This window comes from Abrus precatorius, unplaced genomic scaffold (genome assembly GCF_003935025.1).
Source record: "Abrus precatorius isolate BTA unplaced genomic scaffold, Abrus_2018 Scaffold7, whole genome shotgun sequence".
NCBI lineage: Eukaryota > Viridiplantae > Streptophyta > Magnoliopsida > Fabales > Fabaceae > Abrus > Abrus precatorius.
Window position 1 is genome coordinate 29,388,366 of NW_020874417.1, and position 19,505 is coordinate 29,407,870.

Consider the following 19,505-nt stretch of genomic DNA (forward strand, 5'->3'; position numbering starts at 1 on the left):
CCATTTTTTGCCACGATTTGCGGCGCAACTGGCACACTTTTGAACCACAAAGCTATTAGGTCTCTATAGCAGCACCATGCTGCTCCATTGTGATACTACTATGATTTTTAGTGTCTTTATATTTTTTATACAAATCTGAATATGTATCCTACATGTATCTTATACCCTATAATTTTAAGAATAATTTATATCAAATACATATCATATTTGTGCATCATAGGTTGTAGAAGAAATCAACTCACAAACACCCCAAGTTACAAATAATAAACTTGTGGTGTCCTAAGTTGGCATACAAGTTATACATACACATAAACAACTAGCAGCTAGTAATGGGGAATTTTTATGGTATATTTTCTATTTTTATTAATTTTTTTTATTTTTCTTTTTTAGTTGTTTGAGTTTGTATTCATTTTTTAAATTTAAATCAACCCAACTCAATCCACTAACCAATTGACATTTTTTGTAGATCACCAATAACATGAAGTGGATTGATTTGACTCACTTTTTCGATCAAGGGGAACCAAGTTAACCCTAGACATTACATTGTTATTGCAGGGATACGAAATGCTTACAAGATTATTGGCTTACTGCTATTAGGTAAGTTGCAAGTTAAAATGGATGCAAATCACAAACTGACCGACATCCAAAAAAAGCACATTTTGGTTTGATTTCAAAGCCATATTAAGGGTGCATTTGGGCAAGCAGTTTAATTAAGTACCTATTTAATAAACTCTTATCACATGAAAAACTATGACCTAAGTTTAATCATGAAATTTATTACAAAAAAAAATTGATAAACTATGAAAAGTTTATTAAACTAAACTGAAAAATGCTTATAAGAATCATAAATTATTTACATATCTGTATATGCTCTTTCAAGCCCTCCCTAAATTTCAATTTAGAAGTAAAGGTGGCACAAGAGCAATGCCTCAATTAGCAGCCATGAGCATATGAGCCTACCAAAATACAGCATATTTGATTAACCTAACTTCACAAAACAATTTAATATAAAATACCAGATAACAATCCCCTCAAAACTACAAGTTTCCCCTCCCCCCCCCCCCCCCCCCCAAAAAAAAAAAAAAAAAAAACTTGATAGCATAATGTGCAAGCCAATTAAGGGATCTATGATAATCCTTCCACAAATAACTATGTTAGTGTCAAGATCTGAATAATACAGAGCGATTATCTGGTGTAAGATCATTATTTTAGATTATCCTAAGAGAGTTCAAGCACAGATAATCATAAACAAAAGTGATAAGGGAAATTCTAATTGTATATTGTATTCTTCATGCATTTTTCTTTAATTGAAATATTGTAAAAAGTTTAAAACATTAAGACTGAAGAAACTTATCATTGTCCAGCAAATTTTAATTTTATATTTCCAAAACTTTGCTGTTGGTGCATCAAGTTCATCCATGGTCATATTCATAAAAAACTGAATCACATGGAAATCAAGATTAAGATTGTTATTATATACATATTCATACCAAAGAAGAGAGTCTTCATTATAGAGTTATACAATACATTCTATTTTTTCTCTCATAAATTAGGTATTTGACATAGCACTCCTTTTCTCACTTATATATACACACACAATATCAGCACTAAGAAAACCCCTTGCCAGGGCACCACTAAGTACTAACTTTACTCTATTACCTAAACTCCTATTGTTTGGATTTATTAAATTCTAAAAAGGATAATTTGAACCTTTAATTAGTCTTTTCCCTGAATCATAGCTTTACTTTTTTAAGATGCCAATGATACTGAAAACAAGCATGCATGGCATTGAATCTCCAAGTGAAAAATTGGGCATACATGTCAGATACAAGAATAAAACCAGCACCTAAGGACCAAGTCCAAGCAGCTTAGGATTTAATACTCCTAGTTCATTACTATTGAAGCAACATTGTAGAACAAAAGTTTTCAACAGACAAAATTTTCCCTTATCTAAAAAGCTAAGATTTTTCATTAATCCATAAATTCAAACAAATGAAGAAAATAGTTGTCCAAAAGAGAAAATCATTTAATTGGTTTAAACAATTATTTTTGAAAAATTAAAATTTATAAAAAAATTAAGGACTTATCGGGAAATAGAAAGATCATAAGAAAAGAAACAACGGATAGAGAGGGAGAGAGAATGTAAGGATAAAAAGGTAATGATCGTTGTTATGAACCATAATATTGCAATACAGAGCACATTTATATGATTAGTTTCTGTTAAAATATACACCACTTTGTCAACAGAAGCAGATTTTGTTTGCCCACTTCACAGCAAAGTAGATTCCATTGCTAGCCTATAGCTATCATAGTAACAAAAGAATACTCACTAGTTGATCCCAAAGCCTTTACATCACAAAAAATTAATATCACCAAATAACAAAAATAAGGATACGAGTCTTGCTGGCTTCAGTAAACTAAACAAAGCACATAACAAAACATCCAGTTTCCAGTATTTTTCATACTGAAGAATGTTTCATTTACTCTAGAAAATAGAAATAAATATGAAATATCTTTCTATAATTTCCCAAATAACAAATTACTTCTCTATACTATGAAGGGTGACTAATAAATGTCACAGGATATGAAACAGATTTCAGACCAGCATAAACAATAAAACCATATTTATAACAACAGTCAAACAAAAATGACTCCTCTTAACAATTACTGTCAGTTACATGCAAACATCATTAGTCAGTGGGTTTGTAGCTCAAAAAGTTCATATCTAGCCCTTTTGTCAGGATCAGGATTGAGCTCAATACTGGTAGGATAAATTTTGGACAAAAACAGAAGCCCTAGATTCATTGGCAAGCTACTGACTGTCCATCAGATATAATATCATTCATGTGTTTTCATCCAACAGCTTAAGTTTTATATATTAGTGAGTTCTTGACATACTCTTCCTTTAAAATATACCTAGGGATTTAAAGGAATTTCAATCCACCAGACCTGGCCTTACCAAGGATGGTGGATAAAGAGGGAAGCACCTCCAATAAGTAAAGTGGCATGACACAGGTGAAAGAGCGCAGAGCAAGATCTGAGAACTATTATGAGAACCATCAACTAAGAGAAACAGTTGAAAAAACTGCAAACTCCCTCAAGAGGTTATTAAGGAGTGATTTCCTTGTGTGTTGTGCATTTAACTTGCAAATTGCTATGATACTGTGGGTTTATATAGAACCAATGAGCATGGTTGAATGTCAGTTATAAAATTTCAGGGGGTAAGCTACGGCTAGGAGAAACAATCAAGTGATGGCTGCTGCCCTCAACAAGCTGGCAAACATACTCAATTGTCATGACAATACTCAAGTACATAGTTTGTAATAACCATGCTGTCTTGCTTTTCGTATGGCCAAGTCTCTACATAATTTTTCCCTCCTATCACACAGCCGCAAGTACAATCCTTTTCGGAAAACAGCAGAATGTCACAGGTTTCCAAAATTTCAACAACATACAAGCTATTTGGAATTTACATACCGAATAAAGCAGCAAGCCATCCTCAAAATTCAATTTATATTAACTCATCAAGGTATACAATTGCATGTTCCCTAGAACATTGAAGTTTAAATTGAAACAATTATATAATATATGTGGTAAATTTGGAAAATATTCAGGTAATCTCTCCAATATCCATCTCAGAATCATCCCCGAGTAATGAATCCTCATAATCAAGGTGTCCTGTAGGCTGTAGCTCAATCTGTACATGCAAGTTCACCACTTCAGAATCACTCTGGAGCAAACCATCATGACCCTCCCCATCAGACATGTCACTATATGTCTCAAACTTCTTCTTCCTTCCTCTATAACCCACAAGACAGAGAACTTTTTCCTTCCAGAGAACCAAAGGGCATTTCTGAATGAGCTCAGAACCATCATATATAATTCTTTTAATTTAAAATTTAAAGCCATGCCTTCCCCTCCTTTCTTCTCCAAAAATCCTCTTCCAAGCATATCCTAATCTTTTCTCCATAATTAAGATACACTCTTGAAATTTGAAGGGAATTTCAAAGGAAATGGCAGTGAAAGCATACCTGGGTATGCAAAGTGGCATTTTCAGTTATTCCATTCACCACCTTCTTCTCTAGTTCAGTTATAGCCCAATCAGTGTTCCAAGACACAAGCTCCAAAAACTCAAGTCCATCAAAAGACTTCACCACCCTAAAATACTGAGGATAATTGAAAACCCAACGGGTTCTAAAATCCAATGGCAACCCAAAAGCTCTTCTGAAATGAGCAATCTATTCCAAAGGTAGCCGTTTTTCCACCGACATCATGATAAACCTGGTAACATCTTCTGCAGCTTTATCAGCATGCTCTTCCTCGATGACCCTTTGTTGTTCTTCCATCAAGTCTTCAGCTTTCTGGGTCATACCGCACCATAACACCCCCTTTTGATCCTTGTAGAGTTCGAAGAGCTTTGGGGTTTTGCGAACGAAATAGGAGGTTCTGTGGGAAGATCATCTATTAGTGGTATTGTCAGAGGGATGGGAGGGGAATCACCATTTTCAGGTTCTTGTTTGAGAAGTTCAATAGTAACAGTAACATACCTTTCTTCTTCCTGAACACCAGAATCGCCCATCACCAACGCAATTGACACTGAAATTCAACTGCCAAGGTTTGAGGTAGAGCATTTGGGGCACAAGGTAGACAATAAACATGAAAAGAACATTTGCCAGAGTATTTATATGGAAATTTCTGATGTAAGTTTTCTTCTTTTTGGTCCCCATTCTGATGAATTAAGTGAGCCCAGGAACAACGTAGTTGGGGCCTTGACCTTCAATTGTTGCCTACGGCCCAGGAAGAACATTGTTGGGCTTTGCCCTTCAAATGTTTTTGACCAATTCCTTGATAGTTCTAATTAAACTGGCAATTATTGTAAGGATATTGTTTGGTTAAATAAAAACATAAATAAATTATATTTTGGAAAATAAATCTTAAATTTAAATAACTAATATTTTTGCTGAATTTTTTAAAATTAAAAAATATTAAAACTTAAATTTAGGTATTTAAAATCTTAACATACAATTTTAAAAATATTTGATAATTTAAGACATTAAAAAATTATAAAAATAAATTTTAAATGAATTTAGATCTCTCAAATAATGGCAAAATCAGATGTGATAAAAGGGACTAAGGGTAACAAATTGTATTATCATGTTAAGTAACAAATACTCAATTTTATATTCTTACTCTTTTTTCTAGTTTAATTCATGCGAAATTTTATTTTTTTAAAATCAATTGTGTTCTCTTATTTTTAATTTTATGTAAATCTGACCCTTTCTTCTTTGATATAATTTAAAATTTTCATACACTTAAACATTTAATGAAATTTTGATCAAATTCAAAATTACATATATTATTTAATACAGTTATACTCGTTAAAATTTAAACTTGACATCGTAAATTAAACTAAAATAATTTTTATCAATAAATTCAGATGTTGAATAATTAAGTTTCATTTATTTTAAATCTTATAAGTTCTTTATGCATCATAAAAACACTATTCTAATTAAAAAAAATAGCATATGACAACAAGAAATAAAAAAAAAAGGTATAACGTTATTATAATTATTTATATTCCATTTTATCACAATAATTTAATTTGGTATAAAATTAAATTTGATAAAAATAATTAAAAATTAAATTTAATATATTTTAAAAATAAATTAAAATTATATTTATCTTTCTGTTGTAGTCTAAGTTAGTTAGGATAGTTGACTCTCACCTCATCTGTTGTAGTCTAAGTTGGTTAGGATACTCGGCTCTCACCTCAGAGACTAAGGTTAAAATACTTTTGTATTTTAAATTTATTTTTAGTAAAATATTAATGTTTTAAAAAATTAAAATTATATTTTACGTTGTTCTAACTAACTAATTCAATATTTATATTTTAAAAAGTAAATATGTATTATTAATAAAATTATTTAACTAACTGAAGAACAAAGTTTATATAACATGAAACGTTATTATTGATTTTAAAACACATACATATAGTTAAATACTTTAAAATTTTAACAATAGATAATGTATTAAATATGAGATGAGTAATTTTGTTACTTTTAGTGCTTATATTTCATTCGAATATAATTATCTCTAATAATAAAATGTAATATATTGACTATTAAAAATATTTTAAAATAAATTAAGTTGACTTAACTAATAACTAATAGAACATTCATTTAAGTAATATTTACTTGTTTAATTATATTAAATTTTATAATTTTTATTAAAAATATTTGTACATTGTACAAATTAAAAAATATTTTTGTATTATTATTTCTGTTATGAAAATAAGTGTATGGTATTATTTGTTAAAAAAATAATTAATTTTTGTTGGTTTATTGAGCTTTTAAAATAAATAAGGAGAAATGATTTATTAGCTAACGCTTGCTTTGCCTTTCATCTCAGTAAGAAGACATATAGTAAATTTTTAATAACAATTATAATATATAGTAGTATTAATATATTTAATTATATTAAATTTTATAATTTTTATTAAAAAAATATTTGTGCATAATTTGTACATATTAAAAAATATTTTTGTATTATTATTTCTGTTATGAAAATAAGTGTATGACATTATTTGTTGAAGAAAAATCAATTAACTTTTGTTGGTTTATTGAGCTTTTAAAATAAATAAGGGAAAAAGATTTATTAGCTATGCTTTGGCTTATCTTACCTTGCTTTTCTGATAAAAACAGACGACCACAGTGGGAGTCAAACCCACGACCTTTTGATCCGAAGTCAAACGCGCTAATCCACTGCGCTATGCGGTCTCAGATACAATAAATTTGCCTTTATTTCATAAAAACCTTGTCGTAAAAGTAAAAATAAATCGCAATGATTCAAGGGAAGTTCAGCAGACAATATTATTATTATTAATATTTTAAATATTTAAATTACATATATATTTATGCTCTATTCTCTTTATTGTCAATAGAAGATTAAATTTGATTGTAACTGAACTAAAAAACAATAAATGCTTTTCAGTGTACTTTAGAAATAATGCATCTTTATTTTTTAACTATTGATTTAAAAAATTTTGATTATGGTTCAACAGTATGAAAACAAAGAAGCACTTTGGATTTTATTGAAATGAAAACTTAAAATTGTCTCCTTATGTATTATACCGGTTAACATGTTAATAATTAATAGTGTGTTATAATAAATATCTCACATGCACAAATATAAAACACACTTTGAGAATTCATTCATAATTTTAAATATTATATTTTTATGTGTTTTTAAAATATGTAAAATATCAATTAAGATCATTTAATAAACTACTTTAATAGTACGAGAAATGTAAAAGTGTTTTATTTTAAATATTAACTACTTTGCTTATTTTTAAATTAAATATACATATAATTTAAAATTAAAACAAAAAATTTATATATATATTTTAAATTATTATATATAATAAATTTTTAATTAATAAAATTTTTAAAATATTTTAACTTAATTTTACACTTATGAAATCAAAATAATAAAAATTTTGTAAAATTAAATAATTTTAAAATATATTTTATTTTAAAATAATACTTTATTGTATAATGTTAAAAAAATTTAATTAAATATTCAGAATTATTATACATTAATAATCATAAATTTCAAATATATAACTATTAAAAATAAATTACAAAAAATTAACAAAATAAAAAAGTTAAACTAATTTTTATAAATATAAAAATAAATATTTAAAAATAAAAAAATTTAAAATAAAATTAACAAAAATACAAATAAAAAATTAAATATTTAAAAAATTTGTAATTTACATATCATTTTCAACCGATTTTCTTAAAAGTACACGTAATAAATTATAAATGAATAAAAAATAATAATTTCACTAATATTTAACTTTTCAAATTATAAATTTTATATACAACATAAAATTTGATAAGTTAAGAATAACCAAAAAAGAAAATAATATTGTCTAAGATAAATAATAAATAAATTATAAAATAACAACAGCTACCATTGTAATTTTGTGTTAAATTTTTTATCACACATTTCAATTTGAGAAAAAAAAAAAGGAAAATTGAATTTTAAAGATAAATGCCAAAATTTCATCAAACTTAATTTAACATTCTTTTACACTAGTTAATATTGTCTGATTTCTCTTTCTCCATTATATCCATATTTCAGTTTTTTTTAATATATATTTTTTAGAGTTCAAAATAAATTAAGAAAAATAAATAAATCACATGCTGAACAAAAAAAACTATCATTTTGAATATGAAGAACTATAAGTTACCAATAATACGACTAATAAAAAAAGAAAATATAGATATAATATTATAATGCATTTAATTTATTATTAATCATCCATTAAATATAAAATATTACTAAAATTATATCTTTTTCTGTTGTATACTATTCTTATCACATTTCGTTATAATTTAATTTCAGCATAGCATATTTATATATTTTTCTATCTATCAAACAAGATTAAACGATAATTAGTTTTAGACTATTGTGTTTCGCTAAAATTGAGCCTAAATTTTAAGTAAAGTATTTCAAATTTTGATTCTCTATATTATTCAAAATCCAAGCCATTAATTTGACACCTAATGGTTAAAAATTAATTAAAACTAAATAGTTAGAATAGAAGCCCACAATTCATAGTCTAAGATTTTAGCTTTTTGTATCACAGATATATAATTAAGGGTTTAGAATTCTGAAGTTTGAAGGAAAAAATTTTATTTACTTTTTCATTTCAGTGTTATGTTAAGAGTAAACCAATTTAACCCAATGCACATACTAAAACAATGTGCTACAAAACCAATAATTAATTGATGTTATACCTTGCTTACAAATATTCTTAACGTGTTCTCTCCGCTACTTAAAATAGTCAATCAATATTAAATAAAATAAAATTTCTAGAAGCTTTATTATATCATGATAATAATTTTTTTATTGCTTTGTAATGTAAAATTTATCTACTTTTAGGATTTTAAAAAGGAGTTGAGTCCTACAAGGGTTCCATGGATAATCATCAAAATTCTTTTGAAGATCACGATTTTGCTAATAACAAAAACAAAATTAAATACATTTTAAATTTTTATAAATAAGATTTACTGTCTCATTAAATTTGTATAACTTCTTAATTGTCATTTTTCAGTGACGGACAGCTAGTAGAAAACCTTGTCCTTGCTGATCATCGTTAAAATCAAGGCGTGTCGTGTAAATGGTTTGGCATTTTATATATATGGCCACAAAAACAGAAGAATTAAGTTACTAACAAAGTTTGGATACAACTATCAATACATAGTAGAGTTGTCTAAGATAGTACTGTAATTGTTGAAAATAAATATTTAAATCATAACATATTTTAAACAGATAGATTAAATATTCATCAATAAAAAACAATTAATAGATAAATTATATGGTTTCAATCAAATAACCATCAATGAATTATTGTGTTTTAATATATTTTCGTGAATTGAGAATTGATTATTTATATGTTTTTTAAATGCCTAATCACAATCTAATTCATAATCACCTAAATCACTTAGTTGACACTGGCAGTAAAATAACAGATAGGTTTATCAAGGAGAAGTTTTTGTAACAATAATAACCTTTAACAAGATGGGTATGAAAATATTTGGCCTAATTTATTTGACATTAATTGGAACAAAAAAAAAGGGAGAGGAATAATGAAAGAGAAGAAGAAACTAGTGTGTGTGGAAATTCCCAGTAGGAGATTATCCAATGATGAACATAGAAAGAGGCCACAAAACTTTGTTTATCTTACAGAATGATTAGCGATCCCATCCTAGTCCTCCATTTCCCCATCATGGTCCCACCATTCTCTAAGTATCCGTACATTTGCTATAAGCAAACCATGTTGTCCAGCTGGCCTTTTTATCATCACCTTTCCTATTTAGGCAAGGACAAACACACCTTTCCCATCACAAACCACAAAAGGACACTTTTCAATTTCTTTTGTGAAATCCTCAACCCTTTTAATCATGCATGCCATAAACTCTAAGCATTCATGTATACATACAAAAGACAAATCTGGTATTTCTAAGACATTGTTCAAAAAACTAAAAAAAAAATTGTTATAAAATAATATTAACATACATCTCTATGTAGTTTTAAATATAACTTAACATGGTTTCAAAAAAATAATTCACAAATTGATGTTTTAAGAAATATGGTTAGAAAAATCTATATGGATAAAGTCTTGATAATCAATATTTTAAGAATCAGAGTTAAAAGAATTAATAAATGCTTTTTTTTTATTAAAAAGTATAATAAACATCAAAAGTTAGTTATATTTACATATTTTTGTTAAAAAAAGATTAACTAGTATCTTTAAAGCATTAAATTACATTTTTTGGGGGGAGAATGAAAATAAAAATAACTCCCGTATGTTTTTATAAATGGTTTTTAATATCATGTTATAAGATCAAAATGTAAAATAATTACAGTGATTTTTATTATTAATATGAAGTAACTTGACCTTAAAAATAAAAAAATATATATTAAGAAAACTGAGTAGTAAGAATAAATTAAGCTTTCTAGCTCTATTTATTTCAACCGTTCATGAAATCAATCCCCGTTTAGTTAGGGACAACGATTTGATCAGTTTTAGGGAAAATAGTTGAGAAAAAATTATTTTCAAATATAATAAAATAAAAAGTACACAAAATAAATTATTTTGACGCAAACAATGAAATTGAAAGGTTCAAGGCTCCCTCGACATACTCTAGGCATATCAAGGACAATATGAAAAAACAAATACAAAACCTTATAATTATTTTTTTCCTTTTTATTTAGCAGAGCAGATTTTGGGATGCACGGTAAATTAATCTTGTTAGTTTAGAACGATTATGCTATTTAAGATTCTTGTGTTGTTTAAACATATTTTTAGGAATTTGTCAGAGTTCTTTATTTATAAAAGAGACTTGAGTTAATCTTTTAGAGATTTTGTTTTCAATATTTTATTTATGAACCCATTTAATGCGAGTAACATCTTTAATGCATCCGTATCCTCTTGATAACACAAAATCGTGTATAAATAGTTGACACTATGACATTGAATGAAATAAATAAAGAAAATATATTTTATTAATATCTAAATTGACCACATGTTGTGGAAAACATGGATTTCAAGGTTCTCAAAAATGATTTCCATAATAAAACTAGGTGGGTATGAAAAGTGAGTTGGAGGAGAAGTTTATTTCAATATGAGCACCCTACTGATATCTCATGTTAGAGCTTATGAACGGTGTTATGTGAGTGGTTTGGAAGAGAATAAATAAGTTTGGAGAGCTGATTCTTTAAGGTGCTATTCAATTTAGTCTACTTATTTATTGTTATCTAAACAAATGAACTGTCCAAATAATGTTGCACTTGTTATGATGGACACTCTGAGAAAGCTATAGAAAGTAAAATTTCTCTCAAGTGTATTATTTTTTCCACAATTGTTGTTAACTGCACTCTTATGTAAAAGGTTGCTAGTTAGTCGTGATGTCCATATAGCTGATACTTCCTGCTATTTCTGTTCTAATTTGGAAGAAATTTTAAGTCATTTGTTTTTATTGTGTCCAGTTTTATATAAGATCTGATATTTTACTGTTCACTAGCTTGAATTTTTAGTAGTTTTGCCGTCAAATATTTCTTCTCATCTTTTGGTTTGGATTGATGCTGGTAGTAGCAACAGTGAACGTCATAATCTGCTTATTATTTAGGTTAGTGTTGTGTAGTCTTTATGATTATATAGGAATAATATCATGTTTTTTTAATTTTTACTAGTGTATTGGATGAAAATGAATTGTTATATTCTATTATTTTGAGATCTTGGAAGTAATTGTCACTATGTAATAAGGGAGATTTGATTACTCTTGCTAATTAATATCTAAACCCACGTCTCTGCTTATTTAAAAGTATATGATAACAATGTTTATGCTTCTTTATATTTTTTTGTATTTTTAAAAATATTAGTTTGCTTTTTTTCTTTATGTAAAGGTTTTAAGTATCCCTTATACTCGTTTTAATAATATTTATCTGTCTATAAAAAAAAATTGACCACATATTATATTAAATTAAAAAATAACTTTGTCCTAATTGGTCTAGTGCTTAATAGTTTTATATTTTATTTTATTTATTTTTATAGACACTAATTAGTAAATAATTGAAAATTGTTATAATTGGAGATACACATAAAAAAAATCTTATTTTAAAATTATACGATCTATAAATTTAAATCACGTAATTATAGGCTTTTATGTGCAAAAAAAGGTAAATTGAGAAATAAAATCTCAATTTAAGGTCTATGGTAAGAATGACATGTGTAAAGAAGTGTTGTAATACGCATTGTCGATACTTTTATTTATTTTTATTGTTAATGTCAATTTTGTAAATGACAATATATATACAATTTTTAAATTAAAAATAAAGTGTCAGATTGATGAACAAAGACATTGTTCTTCTAGTAACCGTGTCGATAATATAATAAAAAAGATTGACACAGAAAACTTCTGATACTTATGTGTCGATTAGTGAAAAAAACACTTGTCTTACGGTGCATGTGACGTATTTTCTTTTTACTATGCAGTTGTTATCCAATATAAAATGTATTTATATTAGCAAAATTTTGACACTCTACATAAATATTAGAAGGTTATTTATAAGCAAATCTTCAGATAAGTATTCAGATTAAAAATTTTGTCTTTGAAATTTTGTAATTAAAGTTAAAATATTATTACAATATAAATTAATAATATTTTAAAATAAAAAAATTATTTGTAATTATAATGTTATTATAATTAAAATAAAATAAACTATAATGTAAATAATAGTTGTATTTAGAGCAAAAATAATTTTTATCTTATGTGATTATTAGTTGTCAAAATAAATGAAATTTTTTGTATTATAAATAAAATTTATTAACTATAAGTATAATATTTAATATGTGATTATAGATGTGTTTTAAATTAATTTGTTTAATATTTTTTGTTTGTTTTAAATTGAATAATTCATTTTTATTAATTATATTATAATTAAATTTTTGACATGCAAGATAAATGAAATTGTAATTATTTTATATTAGAATGATAAAATGTATGAAGAAAATGGGGATATAATTTTTAAAAGAAATAAAAAATAATTAAAATAGAAAGTAAGATTATCCTTTAAATGTTAATATATATATATATATACAAATAATTATTTAATATAATATAATTATTTGTTTTAACTTAATAATACCCGTGTAATAACAAAAAAAAAAAACTAATAAAATAAAGTGACCTAGATGAATTATTTTCATAATTTTTTAAATTAAATCAAACTGCTGATGATAAGCTATTGCTCTGAAATAAAAAACGCTTAGCATCCATAAAAGAAAAAAAAGAATGCAAGTTATTGTCCATTCCAGGGCACTCATTTTTTTTTTCTTTTTTAATACTGCAAGGATACAGCCTAACATTTGCTTTAATTTTCTGGAACTATGCATAGTTTTAATAGTACATATATTACCTATAAAAATGACTTAAATTAAATAAAATATATAAAAAAGTGGCTTGACTGGTTTGATAATATTGATTTTGAAGAGAGGAGAATGTTAATGTGGTGATGTGACATGAGTATTGGAGGTGACGTGATGGAGATGATGAGTGAGATGTGGGTTTTGTCAAATTGCGTTCCATGATTCTCTCTCTGCTTATATCGCGGCTACGTCAATGTGCATGGCAGCAAGAGGAATGGGAACGTGCCCTACAAACACTGCAACCACTGTCCACTGGGTCACCTACGTCTCTGGGAAGCAATCACTTGTGACACTCTTTCCCTCCACCCCCCTTAAATGCCACTGCTCACTGCACTTGTATTATTTATATCATTCCAAATTTATTCCTTATTTTCAATTATTTTTCTCTTTCAACCAATAACAGAGGTAATGTAAATTCTACTTTTTGGGTCGTTGTGATGCAAATTCCTATTGACGCATTAATTAATTAGTGCTGTAGTTAATAATGATACATTGTATCATGTTAAGCCTCTTTTGAGGCAATAACCATGTCGACGAAAGGTTGCTATTATAAAAATTAGTATATTTATTTATTTTATTTTAAAAGTCAAATGTATTATTCATTAATACTATTATACTACACCTTGTTATGATCAAGCACCGTATTTTTCAAATTTTAGATTAAGCGTGTCTTATAAAAGTAATTAGAGACAATATTGCATAATAATGCATAACTAATAAAAAGTAGAACAAACTTTAGTTGCAGTTCATTAGATAATTTTTTATTTTTAATTAAAATTAAATTTTTACTTAAATAATTTACAATAACATTAAATATTTATGTTAAAAATTATTTAAAACTAAAAGATTTTAAAAAATACACACATAAATATAAGTTTAAGAATAGAAAAATGACAAAATTAAAAAATGAACCCTGAGGAGCTACTTTTTTCTCATATTAACGGCAGATATGTTATTGAAAAGGTTAGATTTTTCATTTCCTTTCAAATCAAATAATATCAACAAAGTATAATAATATTTTTTATTTTCCTTTCTTTTTTCTTTTATTTTCTGTTCATAATCAATCTATACAGTGCATGAGCAAGAAATACTACAATTTCCTTAATCTGTGTTCTCTAAATTAACATGAATGACTAAAGAACATTGATAGAAAAATGCATGATTATAATAATATTTGGGAGGGTGTATAGAACACTGACAACAATAACTGGGAAACATAGATTATAATAATGTGCATCGAAGTGTGAGCGTAGAGTGATGTAAGAGGGGAAGCACAAGTCAAAAAAATTAGGTACGTGGTCTATTCCATGTAAATGCCTCCAGCAGCCTGGATTCCCGATTCCGGCCCCCCCATCTCCCGTACTACTTCCATAATACATTTGTCTTTATACCAAACAATTAAACCTTTTTATTGTTCAATCATCAATTAATATTTTCGGACAATGTCATAGGTTTAAATACAAATGTTAATGTGTATTATCAATACATCAAATATTAATATAATGTGTTAACTTGATTATATAGGTCTTAGCGTTTTTCTAAATAATACTGATTTTGTCAAAATTATCTATATATATATATAAACAATCGTTCAAAACAAGCTAAACTATAAATACGTTTAACTTTTTTATTTTATACTTTGGAAAAGGAGTTTGAATGAAAATTGGGGTCTTAGGAATATTTGAAAGAGTTTAGATATTTTATTTAAATCAATAAAATAATAATAATAATAATTATTATTATTTTTAATTGTTTTAATAAATTTTGAGACACCCGTATAGCTAGAAAAACGTTATTGATTAAATACATAATTAAACAATGAGTTTTATCAATTAGTATCTAGGTACTGTTCAAAGATTTAATGATCTGTTCTGATAGTTAGAATAAAATAACGCAATATGATACTTTTTATTTTATTATATTTTTAGTATTTCTTTATTTGATAGCCATATGATGTGATAATTTATCATATTTTAAAGTGTAAATCTTATTCAAATTAAAAATAGACGACACGATCTATTTAATTTATAATTTTAGTACGAATCAAATATAAAATCGTCACAAAAGATTATTCTTGTAACAGTGCCACCAAACCCATTCTTTTTTTTTTTTTTACAAATTACAGAAAAATACATTAATAGTGTTTTTCAAAATAGCTTATTTTTTCTTAATTTTTTTAACCAACATCACTTATTAACATTTATCTTAAACAATTTATCAAAAAGTTATTTGTTTTTGCTCCAATTCAATTCAAGATACTACTGTTTCCCATCTTCACATATTTTACTAAATTTACTGAACAAAATTTAAGTACAGTTTCATGAAAGCTATTTTAAATTAAAACTGACATTTTATTTTAACAATTTCATGCCAACCTTAAACACTAGTTTTGATTTTATGAGTTAGAAAACTAAAATAAAAATTTTAAGTAAAAAATAACATGAAAAAAATAAAAAAAATTACACGTAATTTCTTTCTTGATGGAATCTCTCTGTGGTCAATGATGAGGAAAAGAAGAACCATCCCCACTCCACCGCCTTAATCGTTTGATATGGAAAGCTTTCTGGCGCAGCTAGGTCCCATGGTAGAAACCTAGAAGCAAAGGCAAGAACATTTTCAATCATGTTAGATTTGCATTCCAATTTAAGTTGCAAAGGTAGTAAATTTGATTCATATAGAAAAAATCTCACACCTTTCAGCAGTTAATAAACTGAATAATAATTGTGTAAATTCAGTTGAGAAAAAGGCGTTAGATTAATTCACACATTATTTTCATTTTTCTTAAGTTATGCAACTTGTTTCTACATTAATATTTTACTTTTTTTATTAATAATTTCAATTTATTTCAACTAGTATTGTTTATTTGTAAATATTTTCATTAAATAAATTGATTTTTAATATTCTAGTAATCTTAATCAATTTTAATTATTTTATATGACATACACACACATGATTTAAACAAATTTTTGTGTATTTTTCTTCTTATTTTTAAAATCATTATTTCTCTGATTTAATTTTATTTACCATAACAATATATTTATTATTACTATTGAAAATATTTACAATTTTTAAAAACTGTGTGAATTAGTTTTTTAACCTATCAAACAAAATGGGGCTACCATGATCTTATTTGTGTTTAATCTCTCATATTGATCAATAATCTTTATATTTGGACATTATAGTAAATATTAAAATTAAACAGAGAAGACTTTTGTTTTCTGGGAATATTATACTCAAATTATTATGTTTGATATCTATGGTTAAAATTAATAATTACTACTACAATTAAATATTTTATTTTTCACAATAAGCATGCTTTTTCCGCCATTAAAGAGGGAGACTCATTATGCTCCTCAAGAACAGCTCTAATTAATGTCGGCTTTCGTTTTGTAAAGTTGTGATAAATTTGATAAGTGGACTCTGGAAACTGATTGAGAATCCTAGGCCTTAAATAGCAATATATAGCTTTATCGAGGATTCATTTCAATAAATAATTTTTTATCTAAATAATTTATTTTTTACGTAACCATGCACTGTTTTTCTCTTTTATTATTGTTTCCAGTGTTTTTACATATATAAATGAGAGAAAGTATTAATAGTACAATAAAGCTATAATTTAATAAGTTAAAATAGATTATAATTTTGATTCTAACTTAATTAAGTATATTGTGAAAATTTTCGTGATTATTATTATTTTTATCTACTTTTTTCACATTAAGTCATATTATTATTTCAAACATTAATAAATAAATTTAATTATTTTAAAAATAAATTTAATTTAAAATCTAAATCATAATATTCTATCAAAGAGATATTTTAAATAATATAAATTTTAATATTTTTATATAATTTTGTTGAATCTCAATTTGACTTTTTATATAAGTGAAAAAATGGCATTGATCATAAAAGAAATAAAAAGATTAACAAATGAATCATTTTATAAGAAAAAAAATATTTAATGAAAAATTAGACTAAATAAAAATATATAAAAAATTAAGAATATAACTCAATTAGCCTATACTTTTATAATTTTAAATATTTCATCATTTATTAATCTATAAAAAAAAATTCTCAAATAAGAGATATTTTAAAATAATAGTAACAAACAATAATTTAGTGGGAAACACTATATACTTGTTTTTTAAAATATTTATCGTTTAATTTTAGACTACGAAAATTATTAAATAATTAGTCTCAATCGAGTGAAAATTTAACGTCGTTAAACTAAATGTTATTCAGTATATGGTATTCAAAATATTGTCGCATTAGTTATTTTTCTCATCTTATTTAAACTAGGTGCAAAGATAGAACAAAATAAAAGAAGCCAACAGATTTATTTAAAATGTTAAATAAAATAAAACATAATTTATTTCTAAATTGGTAAATATTTTTTAAAAAACGGATATTAATTAAAAGAGTGTATATATGATCACTAAGCAAGAAGCTGAACCTTGTACTTGCTCACGTTACCCAACAGCCACCATCACTATTCATATATGGCCCCATCCATAAAAGGTGCAATCGTAGAAGAAGGCATATACTTGGAATTCTCCCCACTAATTGAGTTTTTAGCTCAACTATAAGTAGATTCTCCCTTGGTTGTAGTATACATATAGCATGAGTTCAAGTCCTATAAATTTATATTTTTGGTATACACGACACTAGACATTTATTAACAAATATAATAAAGATATACTGTTTAAAGCAATAAACACGTTATATCTAACACAAATGCATGTGAGGATGTTTACTTAAAAGCTATGATTAAGATAGAGAATTGGTTTAAGTTAAATTAAGCCACCCTCTACCTCTTTGTAACTAAATAGTAAGCAAAGTAATAAAAAAAGTATTATTACCCACTCAAAAGGTTTTACCAGGAAGAATGAGTCTCAAGAGCTGTACATCCGTCACTTTAACCAGTGCAGGCATAGAATTTAATGGCGTGATGCTTTGCCATTTGTCTCTCTCTAACTGGCAGGGTATAGCATTACAGGCATTCTGCTCAATCACTTTTTCTTAAGAGAATTTAACAACAATATTTTTTGTCTCTCTACATAACTTATATATAATGTTTAAAATATTAAGAAGGAACAGAATAAGCTACACCATTTCATGGTAGTACTTTTATATCTCGTAGGTATGGAAGAAGATAGTGTAAGGAGAACTTATAATTTATGCTTTACCAACCATTCAACAAAGTACTTCAATCCATGCTACTTAATCACTTCCTTTGCCCTTCTCTCTCTCTCTCTCTCTCTCTCTGATACTCTGAGCTAGAGTGAGTCTAACTTTTAAGAGTCGCGGTAGACTCGGATCCTGTCCCCCTCCCCCAAAAGTAATAATAATAACAAGTAAACAAAAGAATCAATATCTAATTTCATCTTTGACAATATGAAAAATTCTATTCCTATACATGTGTTTCATGATTTTTTCTACAATTCAAAAAGGTGAGAAAGGAAAGTCGACTAATATGATCAAATTATATGTATATGAATTACAAAAAATAGAATAATTTTGAAAAATTTTATGATTAGTTTGATAGTTTTTAATATGCAAAAGCCAATCACACATCTTAATCATCCATTAAATTAAAAATCTATTTTAATAAAAAGTTATATTTAATTAATAAATAGTATCAGTTAGACTAAAAGAATTCTTAAATGAATCTTTAAAAATAATAACCTAGTTCATTGAACTAGAAGTTTAATATTACTTGAACATCTAAAAAGTATTGTCCTATATAATTACTTTTATTTTTTATACATGTTTCTAAAAAAATTTCAAAATAAAATATACTAAAAATAATATCCTACTTTAAACATACAAAGAATATTTTCATTTTATATTTACAAGAATTAATGTGTGTGCCATCAAATTTATCACATGAAAAAAAAAATTAAAAAAAAAATCTGATTTCATTGACAGAATCAAGTAGTAGTCGCGAGACTCTTCTCTCATCCTCTGTCTGGTGTACACTTTCTTTTCTCTCTCACTGTCTGAAGTTCAG

At 26.0% G+C, this 19,505-nt stretch overlaps 1 non-coding gene across 1 annotated transcript; it reads right to left on the reverse strand.

Annotated features, from left to right (window-relative positions):
- Positions 1-6,702: 6,702 nt before the first annotated feature.
- TRNAR-UCG lies at positions 6,703-6,776 on the reverse strand. Its single transcript has one exon. It is a non-coding gene; the product is annotated as a tRNA-Arg (tRNA).
- Between the last annotated feature and the right edge of the window lie 12,729 nt (positions 6,777-19,505).